At 56.6% G+C, this 24,954-nt stretch overlaps 1 protein-coding gene across 4 annotated transcripts in view; it reads left to right on the forward strand.

Annotated features, from left to right (window-relative positions):
• The window catches only part of TTC7B (tetratricopeptide repeat domain 7B), a 237,585-nt gene that overhangs the window by 210,678 nt on the left and 1,953 nt on the right, over positions 1–24,954 (forward strand). The window lies entirely within an intron of this gene.

Genomic DNA, 24,954 nt, shown 5'->3' on the forward strand with positions numbered 1-24,954 from the left:
GTGGTTGAGAGTCCACCTGCCGATGCAGGGGACACGGGTTCGTGCCCCGGTCCGGGAGGATCCCACATGCCGCGGAGTGGCTAGGCCCGTGAGCCATGGCCGCTGAGCCTGCGCGTCCGGAGCCTGTGCTCCGCAACGGGAGAGGCCACAATAGTGAGAGGCCCGCGTACCGCAAAAAAAAAAAAAAAAAAAAGAAAGGAACAGAGAGAGCCTTCAAGAGGGAGATGAACGTGGAAGGAAGCCAGAAAGGCTGTGTGCGGGGAGATGATGTTGGTGAGACTAGAGGGGAAAATACTGCTGAGAAAGTAACTTATCCTGGAGCACCTCACCAATGAACTCGACAGGTCGAAAAGAGGTGTGAAACAGAAGCAGATGGTGGGGGTCGCCCAGGGCGTGCTGGAGGCCGGGGCCGCAGGAGAGGGAGACAGGCGTGCTCTGCTCGGGCGGTTTTGGGGAGGGTGTGAGCTGGAGAGGGGCTGGGCCCAAAGGGCCCTGCTTGTGCCCCACCCCTGCCCTGCAGGGAAGGAAGAGGACTGACTTGTCCCCAAGGGATGGGCCTCCAGCTACGGCAAGATGAGGGTCTCTCAGAGCTAATGCCGAAGCGGGGAGAAACCAGAGGGGAAGCACCAGGGACCACAGCCTTGAATGTCGAAGGTCCCACGACAAGGCTGGACACCCGGACAGGGACAGAGGCCATCCATCCTTCAAAGGAGCGTAGCTAGGAGACCGGGGGCGGGTGGTGTGAATTTCACCCGCTCTGCCACAGGAAGTAGTGAGAAAGGCCTACTGGTGGAGCACCCCAAAGAAAGGGGAGGACGATGGGGAAGAGGGACCATCGGAGGCCAGGGGTCAGGCCCCAGAGGTCCTCCCAGGAATGGGGCGGAGGCCTCCCTGCCTCAGCCTGAGGGCCCCGTGATGGTGGGTTGTATGAATAGCTCAGCAAGGACCCCCAGGGAGGCTGCAGGGGGTTCCTGCTCAGTGGAAAGACACTTTGGGGGCTCTTGTAGGTGGCCAGTTGAATAATAGAATAGACTTTTTGTTTGGGGCATGAAGGGTCCAAAAGTGCTGGCTGACCTCTGTGGATGAGGCGTGAAACACGCCTCACCCCGCACCTCAGTTCAATCCAGACAGCTCCAGCCTAAAGATTTCAGCACAGGTGTCTTCGAGGGTCTCCTCCGTGATCTTACATTTTCAGAAACATCAGAAATCTGTAGTGACATCAAGTGTGAGAACTTCAGAACGGGTGCTGCCGTTCTGTTCCGGGAGCACATTAGTAGCAAAGGCTGGCAGAGAACGGCCGCGCTGTCGGAAAAGTGCATCCTGTTATGAGATACCCGGAGGCACGCCACGTCGGCGGGAGGTCTGGAAGGAGGACCTGAAATGCGCGATGCAGGGGGACAAGTCTTCTGGATGGTTACTTCCTTTTAAGTCGTGTTCGCAGCTCTAAAGTTTGAGCCGGAAGCATCCGAACAAGGCTAATGACGTTGCTCGGAGACGGCGGCAGCTCTTCTGAAGTTCAAAGAGGGACCTGAAGTCGGAGCTTTCTTTAAAATGTCCTCAAGCTTACACGCGCGTCTACTGTGCGAAAATACTTCATCCCGTTGCGCATGACGAGCCAGAAGGGTGGCAGGCAGGGCAGGTCTGAATCAAGGGAAAGAGGTGACTCCGGCTTGCCTGACGCAGCTTGCACTGCTAAATTATGAAACTTTGGTGTTTTCTCTCTCTCCCTCTTTTAAAGTGTTTCATGAGACTTGGAGGAAATAGCTTGCATCTATTTTATGATTTAGAAGCACGTTTTCCAGTTGATGCCCCTATTGGAGGAGAGATGCAGCATGGAGTCGTGAAATTTTCAGGGTGACTCCAGAGGCGGCAACTGTCTGTGTATCTGTCTAGCTTATCCATCAGTTTAGTAAGGGGTACCCAGGGCCCAGGGCCCAGACAGGGCAGGGCTCCGCATCTTTCCCTTGGAGAAGCCAGTCTTAAAGAAGGGAACTTTGATCCTTCCTGTTACTCTGGATAAGACCCAGGTACAATTAAGGTAATGAAGCCGAATGGAGATACCCTTCCCCTTGCAAATGCTGATCTTGAGAAACGGATCTCTTTCATCCAAAGTATCGATTTCTCTCTGTACATAGAAAGAATGATTGGCAGGGAACAAAACACTACCATCGTCTAGTGAGAAGCCTTCTCATCTATTAATTGTATTTCATTTACTTCCAGGATTTTTAAAATGCTTTTAAACATAAGGAGAACAATTGTTTTCTTTAAAGGAAGACTACTGAAATATTTAGATGTCCACCTTTCCTACTCATCTGTGTGCTGTTGACAGTACTCTTTGAAAAGTGTACAGGCCTTAACTTCTCTACTGTCTTTACTGACAGTATTTGGGACTCAAACTAACAGAGGAGAGGAAACAGCAGGGCCTTCTACCAGATGCTTAGCCCCTGTTCCTCACTCCAGCTTCCCTCCCGTCCCTTAATGGTACACACTGCCTCTGAGCAACATTGACAGCTTCAGGCCCTTCCAAGAATTTTTCTTTTTTTAATAGATTTATTTATTTATTTTTGGCTTCGTTGGGTCTTCGTTGCTGCGCGCGGACTCTCTCTAGTTGCAGTGAGCCGGGGCTGCTCTTCGTTGCGGTGCACGGGCTTCTCATTGCGGTGGCTTCTCTTGTTGCGGAGCACGGGCTCTAGGTGTGCGGGCTTCAGTAGTTGTGGCACGCAGGCTCGGTTGTTGTGGCTCTCAGTCTCTAGAGTGCTGGCTCAGTAGTTGTGGCGCACGGGCTTAGTTGCTCCTCGGCATGTGAGATCTTCTCCGACCAGGGCTCGAATCCACGTCCCCTGCATTGGCAGGCAGATTCTTAACCACTGCACCACCAGGGAAGTCCCCCAAGAATTATTAATAATTGGCACGAATATAACCTTAACCTCAAAAAAGAAATGTAAAACCTCATTCGCCGTATCTGATGTTTATTCTTGCCGTATGAAATATGAAATAGAGAATTTCATTTTTACTGATGGGGTCGCTGCCCTTGGTGACCTGCCCTAGGTCGTATTTCAAGTTAGGAGCAGAGCCAGGACAAGAAGGTAGAGTCACTTAAGAGTCTCCAGCTTGAATGATAGGACAGCACAGAGGTTGAGAGCGTGGCACTGGAGCCAACCCACCTGGGTCCCAGCTTTGTCACTTACCAACTGTGTGGCCTGAGATACGTCCCTTAATCTTTCTGTACTTCCATTTTCTCAGCTATAAAATGGGGATAATAATGGTGATCCCCTGGCAGTGTGATTTTGCGGGTTAAGTGAGTCACACAGGCTGCCTAGCCCTCCATAAGCACTAGCTATGAGCGTTACTACCAGTCTCCATAATTTAGGTCCCACCTGCCCGTGGTGGAAGCCTCTCTGCTTCGATTTGACAGGGAGTTCTTTTCTGAAGGAACTGACCATGGGTGTAGCTTTCCTCCTGAACCAAATTTCAGCAGTTGGAGGAGCTGAAATAAGAATATATCATGGGGCTTCCCTGGTGGCGCAGTGGTTGAGAGTCCACCTGCTGATGCAGGGGACACGGGTTCGTGCCCCGGTCCGGGAAGATCCCACATGCCACGGAGCGGCTGGGCCCGTGAGCCATGGCCGCTGAGCCTGCGCATCCGGAGCCTGTGCTCTGCAACGGGAGAGGCCACAACAGTGAGAGGCCCGCGTACCGCAAAAAAAAAAAAAAAAGAATATATCGTGGCACGTGCTTGGCCGAGAGCATGGTATTACACTTTCCTTTTTAAGTATTACTTTCTGACTGTTTCTGTTGAGCCTGTAGCCCTAGTTATCCAGGCTGAAAGGAGTCAGGGAACGGTGGAGGCCCCAGCTGGCCTGACCTGTTGTCAGGTAGAGGCAGAAAGCATCTCTTCTGACTGGGTTCAGGGGGAAGCCCAGCTGGGCCAGACCAGGGCTGCTGTGGAAGATGGGTGCCCCCATGGCCAGGGTGGGGTGGTCCCTCGGCCTGTGGGCAGGGGCAGTCAGGTACCAGGCATCAGCCTGGGCGGCAGGAAGGGCAGAGCCTGTCGTGGAGCCCGGCTCAGGAGTCACTGCCTCTGAGAAGCGTTTCTTGGCCCCCTACCTACCTACCCTGACAGAGGGGCCCTCAGCCCCTTGACCTCCCTCCCTGGAAGCACCGGTTGAACCAACGCGGAATTGTTTGCTCATGGGTCTGTCTGCTCCTTGGGGGAAGGCGCCCTGCCTGAGGCAGCCCAGTGACTGCATAGACCAGGGGTGGCCGGCCGGCGTGGGGCGGGTGGGCTGGGGAGGAGGGAGGGGGAGAACAACTACAGGCGACGGTGAACTTGACAGATGTCATTACTCCCCTTCTATGAGTGAAGCCCCCCAAAGCCTGGGTGCTAATTCCCTTGAATAGACCGAGCAGCTCTCGTGGGAACATGCTGGCTCCGCCGGGCAGGTTTACTAGCTCTTTGTGGCTCCGCCTCTGCACAAAGTCCCATCGACCACGAGGACAGGAAATGACACTGAGGTGGGACTGGAGACCGTGGAGGGCCGGACAGGGCTAATTAATGCACCTCCTGGGGCAGCGGGATCTCAGAGAGGACTTGCTGGGTTGCCAGGCAGGGCTCCCGTCAGGTGTGTCAGCTTAGTGGTTACCTGTGGACCTGCTCCAGGGGCTGAACATGACAGAAGGCTGGAGGGGCAGCCCTCTGTTCAGGGGCCCCGGGAGGGGCGCGGTGACAACCCCTCTCAAGTTCAGATACTCTGTCCTGTTGTCCCCAAGCACATTCTTCTGTGTCAGACCCTGAACCCCATTTGGGGAGCATGGTGGTCACCATCCTTAGACCACAGACGGCCGTGGGACGCTACTGGAGTCCACAGGGGCGAGGCCCGGGCCGAGGGCGGGCAGGCGCCCCCGTGCAGCTGTCTGCCGGGCCTGCGAGGCTCTCTCAGTCCAGTCGGGGAGGGTCACCTCTAAGAAACGGACTCACCTGACCACACCCACGAGAGACCTAGTTCCAGACCAGAGATCAAAATGGTAATGTAAAAAGAATCCACCATTCCTTGGTCGAAGCCCCTGTGCTCTGTTTCCCCGCTCCCCAGAGGAGCTCACCTGCCAAGCTCGATGCCAGGCCCCAAGGCCTGACTCAGACTCAAGTGCTGGGGAGGCTGAAATGGCCACCCCGGGCGGCCGGGGGCACCGAGGCAGACGTGTTGGCGTGGCAGCTGCCGAGGGGTTGGAGCTGCGTGGACGCCGGCAGCACCCCTCCTCCGCCACACAGAGCTTCTTCCTGGGCCAGAGCGCTCCCACCTGTGACCTCCCCTGTAGGCCAGAGCCTCCCTGCTAATGTCCTGTGGCTACAGGTGAGGCAAGAAAGGGGTAGCCTCAGCCCCGTGTGCCATGCAAGTATCATTCAACATCATCTCCTGTCTGAAAACAACGGACGTCCAAACCCCACTCCCTCAGGCCAGGTGAATTCTCTTGTAGTGGACTTTCTGTTGGTCACCCCCAAGCCATCTCTCCCCAAGGACGATCTTTTGTCCCTTGGTTGTGACTCGGGACACACCCTCAGCCCTTCCTGCTGGTTCCCTCCATAGATTGTGAGCCTGGCGTCCCGTTCAGGACGAGACCACCTTCTGCTCTTGGTCCCAGACTGAGGGAGCCTCTTCTTTTGCCCCTGACCCCCACTCCAAACCCAGATGAAAGCAGCTTCCTTATTTCCACAGCACCAAGATATCTTCTCTGCTCTCACATCTTGCTTGGGTTGGGGAGGGACGTCTTCCGAGGAAGGGAGGGAGAGGCCACATTGCCCTAACCGGCTTTGCAGAGCACCTGCACCCGGCTTTGGGAGGGAGGTGACAGCGGTGGCAGAAACAGTCAAAGAGCGAGTCTGCCGAAGCGGATCAGGGGAGCGAACCCAGCAGAGAGGACCTTTGAGTGGGGACGGGGGTGGCGGGTATTGGGAATGACTTGAGGGAAGAAGCAGGTAATTGAAAGGTTTTACGACACAAGCTATGTCTTCACATCATTTTGAAACTGTGTGCTTCTGGCTTGTTGGGAACGTGTGTCCTTGTTGGAGCAAAAGGAGTGTCGCCTGGGAATCCGGAACGTGTGCTGTACATCCGCATGGCTCCTGTGTGACTTGGGGCCCTTGTTCCCGCCACCCCCCGCCCCCGCCAGAAACCCTCCCACCCCAGACAGCATCAGTCGGTGCAGGGATGTTCTCTGCAGACATTTTCTGCTTGATGATTGGGTCCATCCTCCCACTGCAGCATTTTCTGGGTGCTGGCCAGGGAGCCGCGGCATCGGGCCACCCCTGCGTTCCCTGAGGACTGAAATCACAGACCCAGAAGCAGCACAGACCCAGGCCAGGCTCTGAAATGCAAGCCGTGTCACTAGGCTTTCCTCTGCTGCAGCTTAAGGGAAAAAATGAATTCTGTGTTTATTCCTCTTTTGTTTTGGAGTCTTAGATGACTAATTACAGGCAGAGTGCTTCAGTGTCTCATTAGTAATGATGATCTAAAATTATTTAAAATCTGACATACTCTACCCAAACCATGTATTCTTAGAAATTCTGCCCCATTATTCCAGGACGATTTGACGGTTCGCTTCCACTGCTTTCCTGCCTTTCCACAGTTATTGCTCCCTAGCTTGGATCAGGAATTTGATCCAGATTTTTTCACTTACCAGGGTCCTTCTGTGTTCTCAGATCCCGGTCCCTAATCCCCCCTCCTTATTTCGGGCCTCCCAGGATTTTAGCCCTGCTGCTTAACTTGGATTCCTCAGCTCCCTCCGCCCCCGCGCAGCCTGCCTCTGAACTCAGCCAGAGGGCGTAGCTGCCACCATTTTCTCATGGTGGCATTTGGAGCCATGCGGGCTGGCAGCCTCCGACCCGTCTTGTGCCTGAATTGCTTCCCCATCATTTGGGGCTGGTCCCAGAGACGCCCCTGCTGGTGTTTCTGGGCTCTCTCTGGGCCATGTCTCTCTCACGTGTTGTCCGGACCTTCTGACAGTCTGAGCTTAAAACTCTTCAGCCCAGAGGTCTAGGGAGGACCTCCTGTGAGAAGTCTCCCCCAGGTACTGCTTCTGGTTTTCCTTCACCGATATCAAGGATGAGGGCCTAGGGTGGACAGGTGGCAGATGAAAGCCTTTGGACCTGATGCTCCCCAGGCAGTTGAAAGCAGTCCGGGATTTACAACGCCAGTGGAATTCCCTAATCTAAGCGTCCCCTTTCACAATTGGGGAAGCTGAGACAGACAGGGGAAGGGACTTGCCAAGGGCACAGCACTGAGTGGCAGACCCACCAGGAATCCTGATTCCATCACTTTTGAAGGTTTCATGCCCACTTTCCTTATCTGTAAAACAGGATAATAGCACTTGCCTTCTTGGGTTGGGGGTGGGGTGAAAGGCATCAGCTCTCTGGACCCCTCCAGGGTGACCCTGGCCCCAGAGAACTCTGCCCCTTGCTCTGGTGGGAGGAGTGGAATTTCTCACCATCTTCTGGGGATTGGAGGGCTTGACTCTGTGACTTGACAGTCAAGCAGCAACTGCTGAGCCTGTCTCCTTTCTCTTTTGCTCTCAACTGCAGTGAAGTCTCTGTCTTTCCTCTTGCCTCTCACCTTGCCCAGAGGGGTCTCTCCCTGCTGTGTAGCATCCCTGCTCACAGCTGCCCGGACCCTGGATATGCCTGAATCGACAGCTTCAGCACTGATTTAGGAGCCCAGGCACATGCAGAGAAGTTTCTGGGTTAGCCTTTGGTGTCCCTCCTGTTACCAAGGGGGTGGGGTGGTGGTGAAGGATTGCTTTAGGAGGAAGGAATGCCAAATGCACCAATGACGAAATACCAAGAATCACCAGGTTTCAGGCTCTGGAAAGGTGATTACTTGGATCCAGATGTGCAGAAGCCTCCTCTGGGGCCTGTCATCGCAGACCCCTTGCTCTTAGAAACCTGCTGACCAAGGAGGGGTACAAGGTGTGCAGGGGCTCCACGCTGGGGTATTTGATGAGAAGGCTGCCCGGGGTCCGGAGGTGGCCTTACCCCAACGTGCCTCCAAGGAAGGCCTCAGCTGCCTCCTGGGGAGAGAAGAGAACTGCGGTCTGAGAGACCCCCCACTAGCTCTCAGATCTGGGCCTCGGTGTCCAGAAAGCCTAAGACTCCAAGAGTTTGGGAACGCCCTTTGCGAGCTCCTCAGCTCGACGGCTCCTCCGCCAAGGTTCCCGGGACTCCAAGCACTTCGCCCCGTGGTTACTTTGCCCCTTCACTTCCCGCCAGGTCCACTGACTGTGCCGCGGTCCCTCTCGTCCCTCCTCCAGGCTGCGTCCTCCCTCCACCTTCCTCATCTGCTTGGTGTTTACATAACACCTGTCTCTTAAAATACCTTTGCAGGTATTGTTTCTTTTCATGCCTCTCAGAACATCAGCTAGTCGCCCAGAAGGCGTGTAAAGCCGCAAAGGACTCAGTATTTGAGCCTCTGCTCCGTGTGAGGGGTTGTTCTAGCTTTACCTAGACTCCGATGGTGTCTGACAGTCAAGGCGGCCTTGGTTCTCGAGAAAAACGTGAACTGTCCCCTCTTGATGTCTCCTGGAGACCTGATTCTCTGGCCAGCTGGCAGCCTCCCGGGTTGGGGGGGCGGGGTTGGGAGGGGGATAACCCAAGCTGATAACAGCAGTGATTGTTCCTCCAAGGAATCCTGGACACACACACACTCAGCCTGGGATCTGGCCTTGCCGAGAGGTCAGTCTTGATTAGATCCGTAATTGAAATGCTGGCTGATGTCCTTCCAAATGAAGCAGCAACTGCTGGCCCAGCCCCACGGGGGAAGCTGTGGGGTACGATGCTGTGTCTTTCTTCATAAACAAAGGCGTGAAGCAGGCCTGTTGTGGAAAACGGCCCCTCCCCTGTAGGGACCTGGGTCCCCGCAGGTTCTCTCTGATCCTCCACGTCCGGGCAGCGGGCATCCGGGCAGATGCAGGAGGCTAGAATCAAAGTGCCAACAAGCGATCCCCGCGGGGACCTTGCAGAACAAGCGAGAAGCAAAATCTGCTTCTTCCTAAGGACAAACATGCATTTTTCCAGGCCTTTCAAAGCCGGGCAGGTCAACGGAGTTATACCTGGCTCTCTAATTAGGACTCCCACAAGCTGTTAGGTTCTGTACCTGCTGCCTGGTGTCTTACACAAAGGGGACGAATCTGCTCCTGCCTCTGGAATGATTAAAGCTGCAATCCCATCCTCCTTGCTGCCAGCAGCTCCTCCCGTGACCCCTCCCAGCAGTCACCCCCGACCACCGTGCACCCACCCACGAGTATGACAGGACGCAGCCCGGTGTACAAGGAAGTTGGCTTTAGGGAAATCCAGGCTTAGGAGGCCATGTTGCCCAACGATCCTTTGGAGACTGAACGGGAGAAGACAAAGGCCAGATGTCGGAGGCGTTATGAGGGCGTTTCAACGATGCCTTAAGCTTCCCCGAGTCAAGTTGCTTGATGACAGAAGAAAACGGGCCTCTTTTCTCCCTTTCTGTCCTCGATCCTGGAGAAAATAGTATTTTTGTACTGACCCCGCCCAGCCATCAAGGTACCATGTGCTTTGGCCGACGGGGTGCACGTGTCTCAGGGCACCAGCATCGCCTGCCTTTCTTGCCCCTCTCTGCTGTCGTTGGGGGCGAGGAGCTCAGGGCTCCTGCCAATTAGAGGACGCAGACAGTGCCTGCGGGGCCGGTGGGCCGCTCTGTTCCCGGCTTCCCAGCTCCGCCTACAGTGACGTTCTGTGAACTCAGCCGCGGAGGGAGTATTTATACCACGGAAAGTGGCAAATGCTACGCATCCGGGGTTTTTTCTTTCGGAGAGCAACTTTACCAGCACACGGCTGGACTCCGATCCAGATGGTTTAGTGGTGGGGAGGGAGGCAGAGGAGAAGGGGGAGCAGTGGACATCGGCAAAGAAGAGCACAGGTGTCCCTGAGTCAGGACTTGCGAGCGCAGGGTGCTTGGGGCACAGATGCAATGGAGCTCACCTCACCACTCTCCACAGAGACAACAGCTGAGAGGAGGCAACGGGGAGAAAGACTGAGACTCAGGACTCCCCGGGCAGGTGGCCGGGAGGGAGAGGTCGTTAGACTGAGACTCAGAACTGCCCGGGCAGGTGGCCGGGAGGGAGAAGTCGTTGGGAGATCTCACATCTTGGAGCCAAGAAGACCCACGTTTGATTTCTAGCTCTACCAACCATGGGCGATTCCTATGACCTTGGACAGTTTGGCCTCTGTCATGCAGAAATGAGAATTCCATCCTTTTTTTTTTTTTTAACATCTTTATTGGAGTATAATTGCTTTACAATGGTGCGTTCGTTTCTGCTGTGTAACAAAGTGAATCGGCCATACCTACACATACATCCCCATATCCCCTCCCTCTGGCGTCTCCCTCCCACCCTCCCCATCCCACCCCTCCAGGTGGTCACAAAGCACGGAGCTGATCTCCCTGTGATCTTCCGCTGCTTCCCACTAGCTGTCTATCCTTATAGGTGTTGTGAGGGCACCTGCCCAGCATGTAAGAGCTGCCTAGCAGGTGTTAGGTTTCTGCACCTTCCCTTTTCCCAAGGACACATGGCTGTGAGAACTGAGGGTGAGGTGAAGAGGTCCCCAGGGCCCATGCAAGGTGGACGTTAGGTCCTTTGGGAGAAGGCCAGGGCTCACTTCTCAGCAAAGTACCCCAGTCGGAGAGCAGGGGGTGCCCGAGAGGGTTACCAGGAAGCTGAGACCAGACCCGCTCAGCTCCTGGGGCAGCGGAGCCCGGGGCAGGTCCCCACTGGCTGCGAGCGGCCACCTCTGTGGACCCAGTGAGTGTTACCTTCCCTAAGTCCACACACGTGAGAGTCGCAGGAGCTTAACCACAGGAGCGATATTTGCAGTGGCTGTAATTTCCTTCTCCTATTGCCTGTCTCCACCCAGGTGATTGGTCAACCCCTCAGGGATCCGCTGGGGAGCTCCCTGCACAGGCACGTGGCCTGGAGAAGCCTTCATGGCCCTGGGCACCGAGGCCCAGCCCTGAGGGCCTCTGTTCAGGGGAGCCACCACGTCACTGCACCCTTCCCATGGGGGCTGATGGGGGAGTTTTGAGGAAACGGCCCTAATCTTGATGCTGTTTACTCTGTGTTGAAGTGGTCAGTGGTAAGAGCTCGGCTCTGTGGGAACAGAGAGCGCGGGCCAGGTTGTTCCATTTCCCCGGCAGCCACGTGGTTCCCGGTGGCAGCTGCTCCCCGCATGTCCCAGGACGAGGCCTGAGGACCCTGGGGAGAACGTTTATAACAAAAGCCCAGGCAAGGAAGTCCCCATGTCCGAGCAAACTGCCTGTCTTTCTTTTCCTCACTGCAGCATAGCTTCCCCGGGCTCTGTCCTCCAGGCTGGCCCGGCCTGGCCCAGGGGTCTTGGAGCCCACACCTACCTTCCTGCCCGCACTCCGTGGGGTGAGTCCTCATGTTATTTGTGGAAAACGTTTTTTCCAAGGTTTATCAATTCCTGTCCTCCCGTCATCAGAAACTGTCTTATCATTTCTGTTTGTTCCTGTGTAAAAATGGAAAAATTGTTCATGCCAAACCCTGGCGGGGATGGGGGAGGCGCTCGCCAAAATGACCGCATCCTCCTTGGCGGAGAGTAAATCACCGTGCTCACGTCCCGGCGGGGCAGGTGGGGAGCATTGTCCCGCTCCAGCCGGTGGGCCTCGGGTGGGCAGCCCCCGGCCGGACCTGCTGGAAGCCCGGTCGCGGGAGCACTTGGCCTTGAGGCGTCCTGGTGGCCGTCGTGTAGCTGACGTTCTCCATGATAGCCCCAAGGAGCCTGCAGGGCTGGGGCCTGGAAGCCCTCCCCTCCGCTCCCCTGCTCCGGGTGCCATGGAGGGTGCCAACCCCTCTTAGGGTGGGCACTGCCTAGACTGGAGTGGGTGACTGAGCAGGGAGATGACGCCCACACACAGCCATCTATTGAGTGCCTGTAGTATACTGAGCACGTGCCAGGGACCGGAACTGCCTTTCAGTCAAGCAGCATTTACTGAGTGCCCACGGGGTTCCAGGGCACACAGGTCCCCAGCGTCCCCAGGGTCCCCCACAGAATCAGAGCAGAGCCTGCTCTCCTCTCTTCTGCCTGGGCTACTGCGCCGCAGTAGGGAATGTGCCTCTGGGGCCACTCTCCTGTTTGTGTCCAGTTTTGCTGCTGGAGGGCAGCCCTGCTCTGGGCCTCTCCTCCCCCGGGAAGCCCTCCCAGCCGTGCCGGCCGCTGCCCCTCGCCCCTTCCTTTCACACTGTGGTCGGTTACCCTGCAGACAGCAGGAAAGAGGCTGCCCTGGAGTGTTTTCTGCTTGTTCCTCCAATTAAACTTTAAGCCCTGAAAGAATAGACGGGCATCAGGTGTGTAGTAGGTGCTCCAAAAATACTTGGTGGGTGGGAAACTCTCCCAAACCCTAGTATTTTCATCTGGAGATCATCTACTCCACCCCTTCATTTTCTAGGTTGGGAAAGAGGCTAGAGAGAAGGTTTTGCCTAAGTTGGACAGCTGGCGGTGGACCACGGAGCTGGCCTGAGAGGGCCTGCCCTCCACCAGGGTGCCGGCCCAGGGAAGGCCAGGACTTCTTGTTGGAAATAACAGGACCGGCTTTTGCTTTCATTGTTTGGTGGTAAATGTTCAGACTCACGTACAGTGACACGCCAGTCAAAGGTGTGACCCTCCCCCACCCCATCCCCCCATCTGAGGACAGGTTGGGACAGAGGCCTGATGAGGGTGTGTCAGGGTCGTTGGGAAGGGATCTCAGCCTGGGACCTCAGGAGTGAGGCTGGAGTTTCTAGGACCCTCCCACCCTCGGCTTCTCCCAGGAAGCTCGTCAGCTCAGCGACGAGGTGGTGGCCTGGGAATCGTCTTTCTGACCGTGGAGAACCTCCACTCCCCGCTCCAGGGCTCTGGGGTCATGTCTCCCTCCCCATTCCCACCAGCTTCTGGAAGAGCCAGGTGACTGCCTGGGCTGCTGTTCTCACCTGTGGAAGCCCTGGGACCCCACGGGGAGGCTGGGCCCAAAGCAGGACCCGGTTTACTCTCTGGCCGGGCTGCACAGGCCTCGAGAGGAACACCATCTTCCCAAACACACCCGGAGTAGCAACAGCCTCCCCTGAGGGTGGGAGGCTGGGCCTCGGCCTCCGGGGGTGATGAGCACCAAACTTTCCACTGCGTGGGTAACTCAGACCGTGGGGAAATGCTGACTTCCGGGCCACCCCTTGCTCTCGTTCCTGCCTGACTTGCTGTTGGGGAAGGTGGATATCCTCCTTATTTATTCTTTATAAATAAGTCAACCAGGGAGATGTTTAACTAAGTCAGCCAGGAGTCTCTTGCCCATTACCAATGGAAAAGTATGGGCACGGGGAGCCGTGTTAGCACCCACAGAAAACATTGGCTGGGGCGTGGCAGGTCCCACAGCCCTGGGGCCAAGCTGTGGCTTTCTCTCTCCTCAGAGCTGGCAGCTGACGTTCCCGTTCACGCTGAGACTCTGAGCTAATAGTTGCAACAACGAAGCCCGTGATTCAAATGGCAGAGTGGGGGAGGCGGGGCTAGAGATTTACCTGGAACGTTACCAAGAACTGTCCCAGGCTTCAGAGTGAGGACGATGCCCAGGATCTCCACATCTTTTGGGGACACCAAAGCTCCCCCCTTCGCCCCTCGCCAGGGCCCCCGCCCAGCCTCAGGTGCAGAAGTAACCCCGAGACTCCTTCTCACGGGTGTCCCTTGATGCTGCGTGGGGCTGGCTAGAGCTGACATTTCTTCAGTTAGCTCAGTGTGCCACGCAGAGCTCTGGAGATGCTCACGCTGGCGTTTCTGAGCGCGAGCTCGTTGAATTTACGAGTGCCTCGCCTCAGGCTGCGGCCAGTGTGGAGCTCACCTGCCCGGGCACGGGACTCCCTGTCACCCTGCCGGCCTGGTCTCCGAGGGTCCTGCCTGCTGCCGTGTGGGACACCCAGGCCTCGGGACACAGATAAAAGTAATTCCACCCCCAGGGCTAGGGGTCGGGGCAGCACTTGGGGTAAGGAGAGAGAGCAGCTCCCGGCCTGCCTTTGCGCTGGTTTTCAGGGAGGAAGGAAGCCGACGCCTCCTTAGTCCTTCCAGCGCTCGAGTCAGAGAGATGCTCAGACATACTGATGTTGAGGTGATGTCATCCTTCTGTTACTGAGGTCAGCTCTCCCTTTTTTTTTCCTGACTAGCAAAATCACCACACCATGAACTCTGAAGGGCAAGTGAAGGGGCGCTGGGTTCTAGACAGCCGGGTTGCAGTCGGGGCCAGGGGAGACTGCCAAGGGCACAGGACGCCCCATCTGTAATCTGGAGTCTGAGCTCATCTTCCAGCAGAGATTACAGGTGGGGGATGGTTATAAGATAGCACAGCCAGTGGGACGGATGCTGCTGAGGTAACGTCGCAGGGAAGGGAGCCGGGCTGCCCCCGTCCCAGACTGAACGGGCGTGCCGTGTGAGCAGCGTGCCGGGTAGGGTGGGCGCTCTTCACGTCACACAGATGAGGGCAACGCTGTCAGCCCCTCTCAGGCCAGGCACTCTGGTGGTCCCCTGGGTCTGGAGAGCCCATGGTCTGGAAGCCACAACGTGCAGGAAGGGCCTGCGCTGCCCAGGCAGGCTGACAGAGCTGGACGGGGATGTCATGTCCCCAGAACTTCTCCCCCAAGGAGGATTGCTCCCTGGACAAACCAGCCACGAGCTGTAGGGTCAGAGCCAGTGAACCCAGAGAAGGCTCTTGGCATGCGTCTAAGCTCCCTGTATGCCCGGTGCCCTCGCTAGAGATCCTGGTAACCTGACGTGCGGCAAAGAGCCCTGAGCTGGTCCTTGGGAAACCTGGGTGCTGGGACCCAACTCCCAGGGCCATTTCCTCATTTCTCTGTCACCTCTAAGGCCCCTCCCCGGTGTGGCTCCCCCGGATAGGAGCCTGCCTACCCCAGACCATTCAGGGAGAGCCACTGTCCTCCAGGAAGAACTAGACACGCAGGGCCAGGTACCAGTTTACGGGAAGCTTTTAGAGGTGGAGGCATCGGATCCGATTTAGGGTGACAGTGCTTCACCGCTGTGTGGCCATGAGTGGTCACCCCAACTATGAGCTTCTCATTCGTTTTTTATAAAGGGGGGAGCGTCATGTTTTCTTTCCTGGAATGTTCCCCCTCATCCTCCTTCCAGCAGCCTGGCTCTGTTCTCGATGTGTCCGCACGTGAATGACAGTCCTGCCCTGCTCAGGGGGCTCTCAGTCTGGGGCAGGACCCCCGGCAAACCAACCCCTCCAGGCCAGAGAGAGCAGGGAATGTGGCCAGGGTGTCGGCCTGTGCCTCTGAGCGCCCTGCGCGCCACACAGCTCCCGACACCGCGGTGCTGGATCATCGCAGTACTCAAAAGAAGTTTGCGGAAGGGAGAGAAGAGCTAAAAACAGCCTTGGTTGTAGCAAAGTGAGCGAGCCCCGTCCTGGGAACCCGGGAACTGGGATGCTGTTCCTCAGCTCACTCTGTGACCCTGACAGCGTGCGTGCCCACCCATGGCCCCCTTTCCCGCCTTTGGAGGCGCTCACGTGCCCTTCTGCACACGCCTGAGCGCCCTCCCGACGCCCTGCTGCAGATGCGACAGGCTGTGGGCCTTCGGTGCTTGGAAGCTGCTGGCAGGCCAGCTGTGGTTCCTCCCTGAGGGACCGTTCCCTAGAAGCCACCATGATCTGTGGATATTTCAGCACTGACGCCGAGCTACCCAGTTTCAAAGAAATTAGGCCAGAGGAAATTTGGGGCCAAGGGCCCTGAGTCTGTGTGACATCCACTGGGGGCTGGACGGGCCCTCTGGCTCGGGCCAGACTTGCCCCCCCGCTCACCGCTGGTGTTTACTGCCTGACGGCCCATTGCTCTGCTAATCGTAGAATGAGCTCCTTCAGAATATTCCACACCATCCTGGAAGAAGGCAGCTTTGAAAGATTCTGCCAGTCAGACGCTTAAACATAAAGGAAGAGCCCCACTCGCGGTTTTCTGGGGCTTAACGGCTCCTCCTTCTGAGCCCACAGTGAGGTCTCCTTTGGGCACCGCCCTCAGCACTAGAGTCCAGTGAGATGAGGGCAGGAGGGTGGGAGGTCTGAGTTTACCATTCCTCTAAAGCCCTGAAGTGTGTGTGTGTGTGTGTGTGTGTGTGAGAGAGAGCGAGAGAGAGCGAGAGAGAGAGAGAGAGAGAGAGAGAGAGAGAGAATTCTGGAAACTTTCTTCAGAGCCTGAAAGGCTATAGGGCAGAAAGGGAGGGGAGGGAACTTTTCTGCATGACTCCAGAGGACTCAGCAAACATCAAAGAGTAGGAATTAGATATAAAGCCTAATTAGGGCTACACGTTTTTAACCGACAGTTCAGACTGCCCACCAACGGTGTGGGCGGCCTGGAGAAGTAGTGAGCTCCCCGTCACTGGAGGGTGCAAGCAAGAGTGGGAGGCTGCCTGTCGGGGACTGCAGCAGGGATTTCTGTCATAGAGCAGAGGCCCAACCCCCCCCCACACACCCTGCGCCAACCCCGAGGATTTCTGCTTCCATAGCTGGTTGGCTGCTGGCTTCGAAAAACAAGAGGTTTTTGAAAAATTGAGCTTTGTTTCCTTCTGAGTTGAGTTCAATGCTAGAAAGGCCTGGTCCCCAGAAGGTACATTTCTTCAAATAAAACATTTGACCTGGAAAGGGGCCCCCACGAGAGCACAGGCGTCCTGGTGAGCAAAGGTGTGGGCAGCCTCTCAGCCACGTCTGCTCATCCTCTGCGGGAGGGAGGGGAAGGGCTGGGGGTCTTTCCCTCCTCGCTCTGGAATACTCAGCACCATTTCACAGCACACACTGCTGAGGGAATGGCTCCCAGGGTGTCAGCTTAGTGCCCAGACCGCTGGTTCCTCGGGCCGAGGCTCCTCTCTGGGTGCTGCACCCCCATGCCTGTCTGAGGACATGGGGGCATTTGGCCTAGTTGACTTGAAGTGGGGTGGGGGAAGGAGCCACCTCGTGATTTGGTTCTGACACCGGAGCAGGGAGACTGGGGGGATGTGGAGGACGGAGGCCACAGGGGTGCCGGGAGGTTTTCTCATAACGCTCGTCTCCAGCCCCAGAATACGTGGAAAAAGTCTGGCTACCGTGGAGGCCTGGTCCCCACTCTCCTCCCCCCGCCCCCAGCTTCTCAATCCCACCAACCCTGGTCAGGAGCCATCCTCAAGGTCACTGTCCAGTACTGGCCCTTCCCCGGGAGCCGCTCAGCCAGCACTGCCCCTCCTCTTCATGAGGACGTCAGCGGCCCTTTGTTGCTCTGAAGGTCAGATGGCCTCATGAATGCTCTGTCCCCACCTGAGGACCGGGGCAGCTAGGTGGGACTCTGAGACCCCCAGGTGACGGTTGCAGCAGCCGTGCACATGCCCTGCTGTGTCCTGGCTCAGATGAGTACATGGTTCTCAAGAATGGCTAGCTTTGGCCTTTGGGGAAACTGGATCAAATTGAATAAAGTGGCAAAGAACCAGCCCCTCCCCAAAACTTGAGATCTGTTGATAGGAAAACTGAGTCCCACCAACTCCCAGGGGTCCTTCTCCAGGGCATCCTCGACTCACTCTTGACGGCCTATGGAAGGCTCTGGCGCTCCAGCGGGCAAGGGGCTTTAGGAGGTAGGATTGCAGACGCCCTCGGCATCAGCCAGGATCCCTAGGATGAGGCTCCCTGGGGACTCCTGGCCGGGTTAGGCGGGGCTTCCGTGGCTGCCATAGTTGCCAAGAGACACACACGCGGGCCCCTGGCAAGCCAGTGCGATTTCTAAGCACTCAAAGCAAACAGAAATGAAACACAAAACAGAGCCCAGTGTAAACCAGGCCTCACCCAGAGCTGCTGGAATCCAGGTGAAGAAGCTGCAACCCCGCCCCATCCGAGTATGAGTTCAGTTCCTCTTCAAGGCGTTGTTGGAAAGCAGGGCGGGGCTCAGGGCTGCCCCTTCGCTGCACCCACAAAATGCTCGTGCTCAGAACCAACAGTGCCTTTGATGCTTGCAGACAAGAGCGGGCCTCCCTGGGCTTGGCATTCAGAGCTGCTCCGAGGAAAGCCTTTCTAAGTCGGTTGTCTCCTTGTGGTCTTCTGATTTGAAAGAAAAATAGTTTTGAGAACACCACCGCTACCACCCTGCTTCTCTCTGATGGATTGCATCTTCAGGAAGAAAATGCAAATACCTGAAGAGAAGTGACGGCAGCGCGCTGGGTTTTCTCACCCAATGTGATGTTTCAGCTGGTGCTGACTCCCAGACCAGCCGACCTGTGGCCTCTGGGAAAGGGTGGGAGCTCGTGTGGGGTCCCTGTTCCCTCTTGGGGGCCTGATAGGCTTCCAGAAAGCCCTGACTCTGCCGTGCACATACAGCTGTGTTGAGGGTGGTGTTAAAGCACTGGGCTCCGAAACTAAAGCTCTGGGTACTTGCCACCAGGCCTCTCCTCCTGGCACCTTCAGGGGTCGAGCCCACTCTGCATCCAGGGGCCGTGGCCTTGAGCAAGCCTCTTTTCCTCTCTCGCCCTCTGTTCCCTCATCTGTAAGAGTGTAGGACCAGAAAGTCTGTAGGTGGGTTCTGGGGTTTTCTTGGGGAGTGGTGTCAGATCTGTGGTGAGTGAGCAAACAGCCTGAGGGCAGGCCATGGCAGCTCCTGGGCTCCAGCGGGAGCCGGGCACCTTCTCCCACGGAGCTGCTCCCCTCCCTCACTCAGCCACCATGCTGATGTACCCAGAAGGCGGAGAAGGCTCTGAGTGAGCGGGGTCTGACTTGGGAGTGTGGACAAGGGTGACCTGAGGCCAGAACTTTGAGGGGCTCATTAGTCAGAAGCACTAGAAGAGGCCACGCCCACTTCTCCCCTCCCCACCATCACACAGCATCCACACCATCCCCTTTTCCATCCTTCCATCCATTCAACAGACATTCACCTAGAACCTCAGCTGTGCCAGGCCCGCTCTAGGTGCTGCAAAAGCAAAGGCAAATCAGATGGTCCCTGCTCTGTGAGCACCAGCCCAGAGGGCATCAGGGCTGGCAGTGACGAAGCATCTAACTGTGGGCGTCCTGGAAGCCCTCCCTGCCCCGCGATCGTTAGGAGGAATGATAGCGCTCATAATCGTAATATTGATGATGGGGACCATTCACCGAAGGTTTATCATACTGAGTACTTTACAAACTCTGTCTCATTTAGGCCTCGCTGCTCGCCTGTATTTTAGTATTTGTCCCCATTATACAGACAGAAGACCTGAGACCCAGAAGAAGTTGTTCAAGTCAGTGGTGGAGCTAGGATTCAAACCAGTTCGGGGGAGCCTAGAGCCCGTGCTCCTGACCTACCCTCTGCCGTCTCTGAGCGATCCACACCTTTCCCCGGCTGCTGGTGGGCCCCTCTAACTCCAGAGCCACCAGCGGTGACGAGGGCCTGCACAGCCTGTGTCTTGACCCCCTGACACACCTCCCCCAGCCAGCACAGCCGCAGCTCAGACTGCAGCCAGCTCAGCAGCTCTGTCATTGTCCCCGAGAGTAACAAGCTGGGGAGACAGGCTTTCCTTTAGCTGCCATCACAATCCCAGGGTCCTGACAACGGGAATTCCACCAGGAGGAGGCTTAACTATCCTTGTCCAAAGCTCGGAGGTGCTGGCTTGCCTTGAACGGTCCCAGCAGCTCAGGTGCAGGCCAGGCCCTGGGAAAGGCTGCAGATCTGGTCATTAGCCCCCATCCAGGATGGGGCCCCTGGCTCACGGGTGCCAGGGAAATCCTTCCCCCTCTGCAAGGCATGCTGTGGTGGGGATCTTGCGGCGATGTTATCTCCCTGTACCTGTGCGCCTAGGGGGACAAGCAGGGGTCTGAGACACCGTTGAACCCAGCGAAGGGCTGACTTGGCACTTGGGCAGAGCACCACAGGGATGTCTAAAATCTCCAAGGAGCTTTTTGTCCTGCAGCCCGGCTGTTGGTCTCCCGGGACCGTGGACAGAGTCTCCGCAGAGCCAGGGCTGCAGCAGTGGAGCCTGCACAGGGCTTCTGCACGGCGCCCTCAGCGTGGGGCAAGGTGTTTAGTCCTTGAGCAGCTATTTTCACACACGCATGAAAGACATGAATGAGGAAGATGCTAATTGGCTTCAAACTAGCCAAGTCCGTTTTGTCTCATTTGAAATAACAAGTTTAATTTAATCCCTTATTTGCAACTTGGTGCATCGCCAAGATCTTATTTGTACAAAACACCTGATTATAATAATTACAAGCTTGGGGAGCTGCCTCCATTTGTGTCTGGAGAAAGGGACTAATGAGCTACCTCCTCAGTGCTTCCCGTCTTCTCAGAAGGCCAGCCCCAGACAGCTCCCCACCTCCAGAGTCTCCAGAAACAGCAGGGCTGGCAAAGGTGGAGGCCTGTTTGCACATCCTCTCCAAGAGAAAGGGAGAGGGCCCAGTGTCAGGAGCACGGGCGGCAGCGTTCACGTCTCAGCTCTGCCACTTACGCCCTGCCTTAGGCAGGAGCCAACATTACCTGCTGAGGCCCCGAGGCATAGACGTGAGTGAGGGCCTGGGCGCGCCGGCCGAGGCGTAGCCCAGCGCCTGGCACATAGCTCGGTCGTGTTAGGATGGTCACCAGGCCCCAGCTTTGAAAGCAGGCCTGCTTCTTGCCCACATCGGTGTCCCCAGCACGTGGCTGGGGGCTGGGCAATCGCTCAGTGAGTTTTTGTGATTTTGATGGGGGGTACTTACTAAGGTAATGAAATATGTCAGTCGTCGAAATCTCTGTCTCCTGCCAGCCTGAGGGCTGGAGCTGGGAGCCGTGTGCCTCTGGGTAGCCCTGCCTAAGGTAGGCAGTGTAGCCTGGGCTTTGGGGGGAATGGGGATCTTCAGCACTTCAAGCAGATGGACTAGAGCCCCAGCAGCAGGGGGCCAGGCCGGGACCGACTAAGGTTGGACAGGTGGACGGGGGCTGGGGGCTATGTCCTGCAGAAATACCTGGGCTGACAAATCAGCCTGGATGAACCCAGAGGTCTGTACCAGGAGAAAGCTGGACCCAACTGGTGGTGAGACCCAGCTGGTGGTGAGATCAGTGGCCTCTGATCTTTGCAGAAGAGAGGAAGCAGGGGGCCTGAAGGATGAAAAAGACAGCAGGGTCCTAATGCATAAGCGCACATCAAAGCCAGGGGAGGCCTCTCACAACGTAGAGGGGTTCGGGAGGTGTGTCAGTCCTGACAGCCAGGCCCGTCCAGGTCTCATCCCACCTCTGGCCAACCTGCCGGCAACGCTGGCCCAGTACAGTGACTCAGACCCCAGCTGGAGCTTGTTCTGGTTGGACTCCTCGTGTGACTGATTTCTGAGCTGCTCTTGCCTCACTGGGGCACTGGGGAGAGGCCGATTTTTCATTCCCTGGCCAAGCCTGAGCTGGCAGCCCCTAGCAAGTCTGATGTCTCCCTGAGCTGCTCCAGCTTTAGGAATTAGTTCCACTAGACAGATTGCTCAGGAAGCTTCAAGGTCATCTGGAAATGGTAGCCTGTTCGTACATTCGGAATATAAGTCCAGGAATGGGCTGGAAATTTCCAAGCCCACGAGAACACTAGAGACTCACAACGGCCCTTAGCTGCCCAGCACTGAGGGCGACGGGTCAGATTAGCCCAGGGGCTGGTTCCTGCAGGCATTTTGGGGGGTACACTTGCCGCTGCCATGTACCCTAGAGCCCCCAAGATAGGGTAGATTCAGCAGCCTGCCACTTTCTAAACAAAATTCCCAGCAAAAGGACTGGGGTTCTCGTCCCCACTCCAGCAGAGTAGGGGCAGGTCATTGCTGCTGAGAGCAGTGACCTCCGGGCCTTGCTGGACCAAGGCCCTGGTCCTCCTGGGTCTCCACATCTCATTGGTCTGCCTTCCGGCTAACAGCAGCCCCAGTCCTTTGGCGGCTGCAGCCACCCCAAGCCTCAAGGTCACAGCCGGCCTGTGGGCCACCAAAGGGAGGCAAGGAGCCTTCCGGTCCTTGAGTGAATATACAGGATGCTCCCAAACAGCAGAAAAATAGGAGAAAAGCTGTGCCCTGGAGAGGAGCCACCTCCCCATTGTAACCGCGGGAAGGAGCGACAGAGCCGGCCGTCAGTGGTCAGAGAAAGTGGAAGGGAGAGACAGCATGGCAGGTGCCCGTTTACTGTTGCTCAGATGTAACTGGGTTAGTGCCTGAGGGGCACCGGCCTTGTCTCTTAAAGTGACAGAGGCAGCAGCGAGCGGATGAGAAGCCAAGGTGGGGAGAACGGGGCTTTGGCCTCAGGAAGACCTGGGCTGGCCTGCAAGCTCCATACTCATGTGCCCTGTGACCTTGGGCAAGACACTTGGCCTTTCCGAGCCTGTCTCCTTATATCTAAAGTGGAGGAAATAGGAGACGAGCCAAAGCCAAGTTCAAGCGTCCGGCATAGTGCCGGACGGGGAGACAGAACTCCGGGTACAGAAAGGAAACAGCATGAGGCTGCTTCTACCGCAGCAGAGCCAGTGGGACCTAAGTTATATTCTCCACCTGCACCAATTAACCAAGCATGCCTCTTTGTGGCTTACCAGGTGCCTTGTCCCCATCACCATTTGCCAAACACGCAATCTGTGCCTCCCTGCCTGGTAGAGCCGCTCAGAAAACGTGTGTGTTCAATAATTTGATGCATTGAGAAAGTCTTGCCTTGAAGGAACGCGACGGGACTCCTTCTGTAACCTTTAAATGCCTGTGTTTGCTGCCATTACCCAGACCCTCCTCCCTCCTCTCATTTCTCTGTTGGCTAAATCAGAATGTTCTAGCAGGAGTTGGGGCTGATAACCTCCCCTGGAAGAAAGGAGGCATAGCCCTCACGTCCTGGGCAAGTGGCCTCCCGTTCTTTCCACCTGACCTTCGAGGTTGGGAAGTGCAGGTGTCAGCTGTCAGGTTTTCTCTAACGGAGGGCGGAGGGCCGGAGTAGTGGGGGCGCCACCTGGGAGAGGGATGCGGTTACTCCCCACCCCACCGTGCACTCCACAGCCGAATGGCCTTCAGGGAGGCCTGAAGAGTTGGGAGATGCAGGTTCTGGCCCGGCTCTGCAGTAAGCAGCTTGTCCCAGGGCAAGAGACCCGGAGCCTCTAGGCACCCTGGCATACTCACCTGCAAAATGGGGGTAGGAGGACCCAGTGCGTGAGCATGTTTTCCGCCTCAACTGTGGGCTCTTTCTCCGCAGCAATAAAAGCAGGCCTTGCACGCAGGTGCTTCTGTGTCCTGGCCACGCCTGTGTGAAATTGCTCTGGAGTCCCCAGGTGAACTAAGCACTTGGAGCAGGGCCTGGTGTGCTATAAACACTGTTAGCACTTGCTGCCGCTCTTATTATTACTATTCATCCTGCCAGGAAGCCCGAGTCCACACTGAACGTCCGCCCTTGTTCCCTTGTCCCCTCCTGGGTGGGTAGGGAGTCGGTGCTCTGGGGAGGGAGCCATGAGGAGAAAACCCTGTGGACGCGGGAAGTGCTTCTGTGCGGTGGCCTCATGTGCAAACAGGGGGCTTTCACGGTAGTCCCAGCAAACCTGACCCTGACCAGCCTAGGAAGGCAGCCGAAACCCAGCAGTGCTCACTGCAGAACGGGAAGGCCTTGCAGTCTGAGGAGAGCAAATTCCAGAAACCCAGTAAAATCCTAATTGCGAGCACTGGCTTCTGCCACCTCTTTTGTTCCGAAGCTTGGAACACCCTCCTGCCTGGCCCTGGCCACCCCCCTGGAGCCCCCAGCTCTGGCAGATCCAGTCCAGGACCTACTCGTACCCAGGGACTCCAGGGTGGACATTGTTACAGCGTATCTAGATGTTAATAAGAAAGGACACATATGCAGTTTGCCTCTTAGAGAGGCTGGACCTGACCTTAAAGTCTGCAGCCTCTTGGCCTGAGGCCTCCTCTACCTCCTCACTCAGGGAGCCTCCCCGGGCTGGCTCCCCTCCCAGAGACGAGGCGTCACACCCTGTGCTGGGGCCGTGGGTCTCCCAGGCCCCGCTGACCGCAAGCTCCTCCGGGGTTGGCCTCACGGCTCCCGTGCCAGCGGCTCATAGGTGCAGGCGACTCTAGGAAGTCAGGCTGCTTTTCTGGCTCTCAGACACCACCCCCAGGGCCACAAGCCCGGGGCAAGGTCAGCCAGACAACCCTCAGGTGCTGGACACCGCCTGCTGAGGGCTCCTCCTACCCCGTCTAAGAGCTCATCTTGGAGGCCAGAGCCCTTTGGAGTGGGCCCACCTGGCCCAGGCTGCACGTCATGCCCCTGCACTGCCTGGGTCTGCCCCTTGCCCGCCGGTGAAGTACAGCTTTGAGGAAACCAGGGAGGACTCACCCCTGCCACACGTGAGGCACAGAAAGAAAGTACAGGGCCGAGATTTGAAGGACCGGTGAGTCAGGCCACATTCTTGGGCAGGAAGACAAAACACTGTAAGGATGTTAGGCTTCTCCACACTCTTAGAGCTTTCATGCAAGTACAATTCAACTCCCAAAGGGAAGCCACAAAGTGATTTTTAAAATTCATCTGGACTAGTACAGGGCAAGATTGTCAATAAATACACTGAAAGCGAAGAGCGATGAGGAAAGGCTCTAATCCCACCTGTTCAATCCTAATGTGGAATAAGGAAATCCAAACAGCACGGTGCTTATGTGAAAGGTAGGTGGTGTAGCTCATCGGAAAATTTAAGAAGCTCCCCCCCCCACCCCCCCGCATCTCTTGCAGTAATTCACTGTGTGACAAAGGCAGTGCCTCACAGGAATGAGGGGAAGCGGGGAGTAGCTAGTTTGTGTCCAGCTACGTAGAGGAGACCCACTGAGGTTTCCTATCTGCCGGGGAAGGTGGACAACTATGGGGGCGGGGGAGTCAGATCACAACAAATGGAATCCAAGGCATGTCAGTTCTTTGAAAGGATAACTGCCAAAGCTTTGAAGTGACAATCAATCAGTAAATAACCAAAGATCAACAAAT

Source organism: Grampus griseus (genome assembly GCF_964374135.1).
Source record: "Grampus griseus genome assembly, chromosome: 2".
NCBI classification, from domain to species: Eukaryota; Metazoa; Chordata; class Mammalia; order Artiodactyla; family Delphinidae; genus Grampus; species Grampus griseus.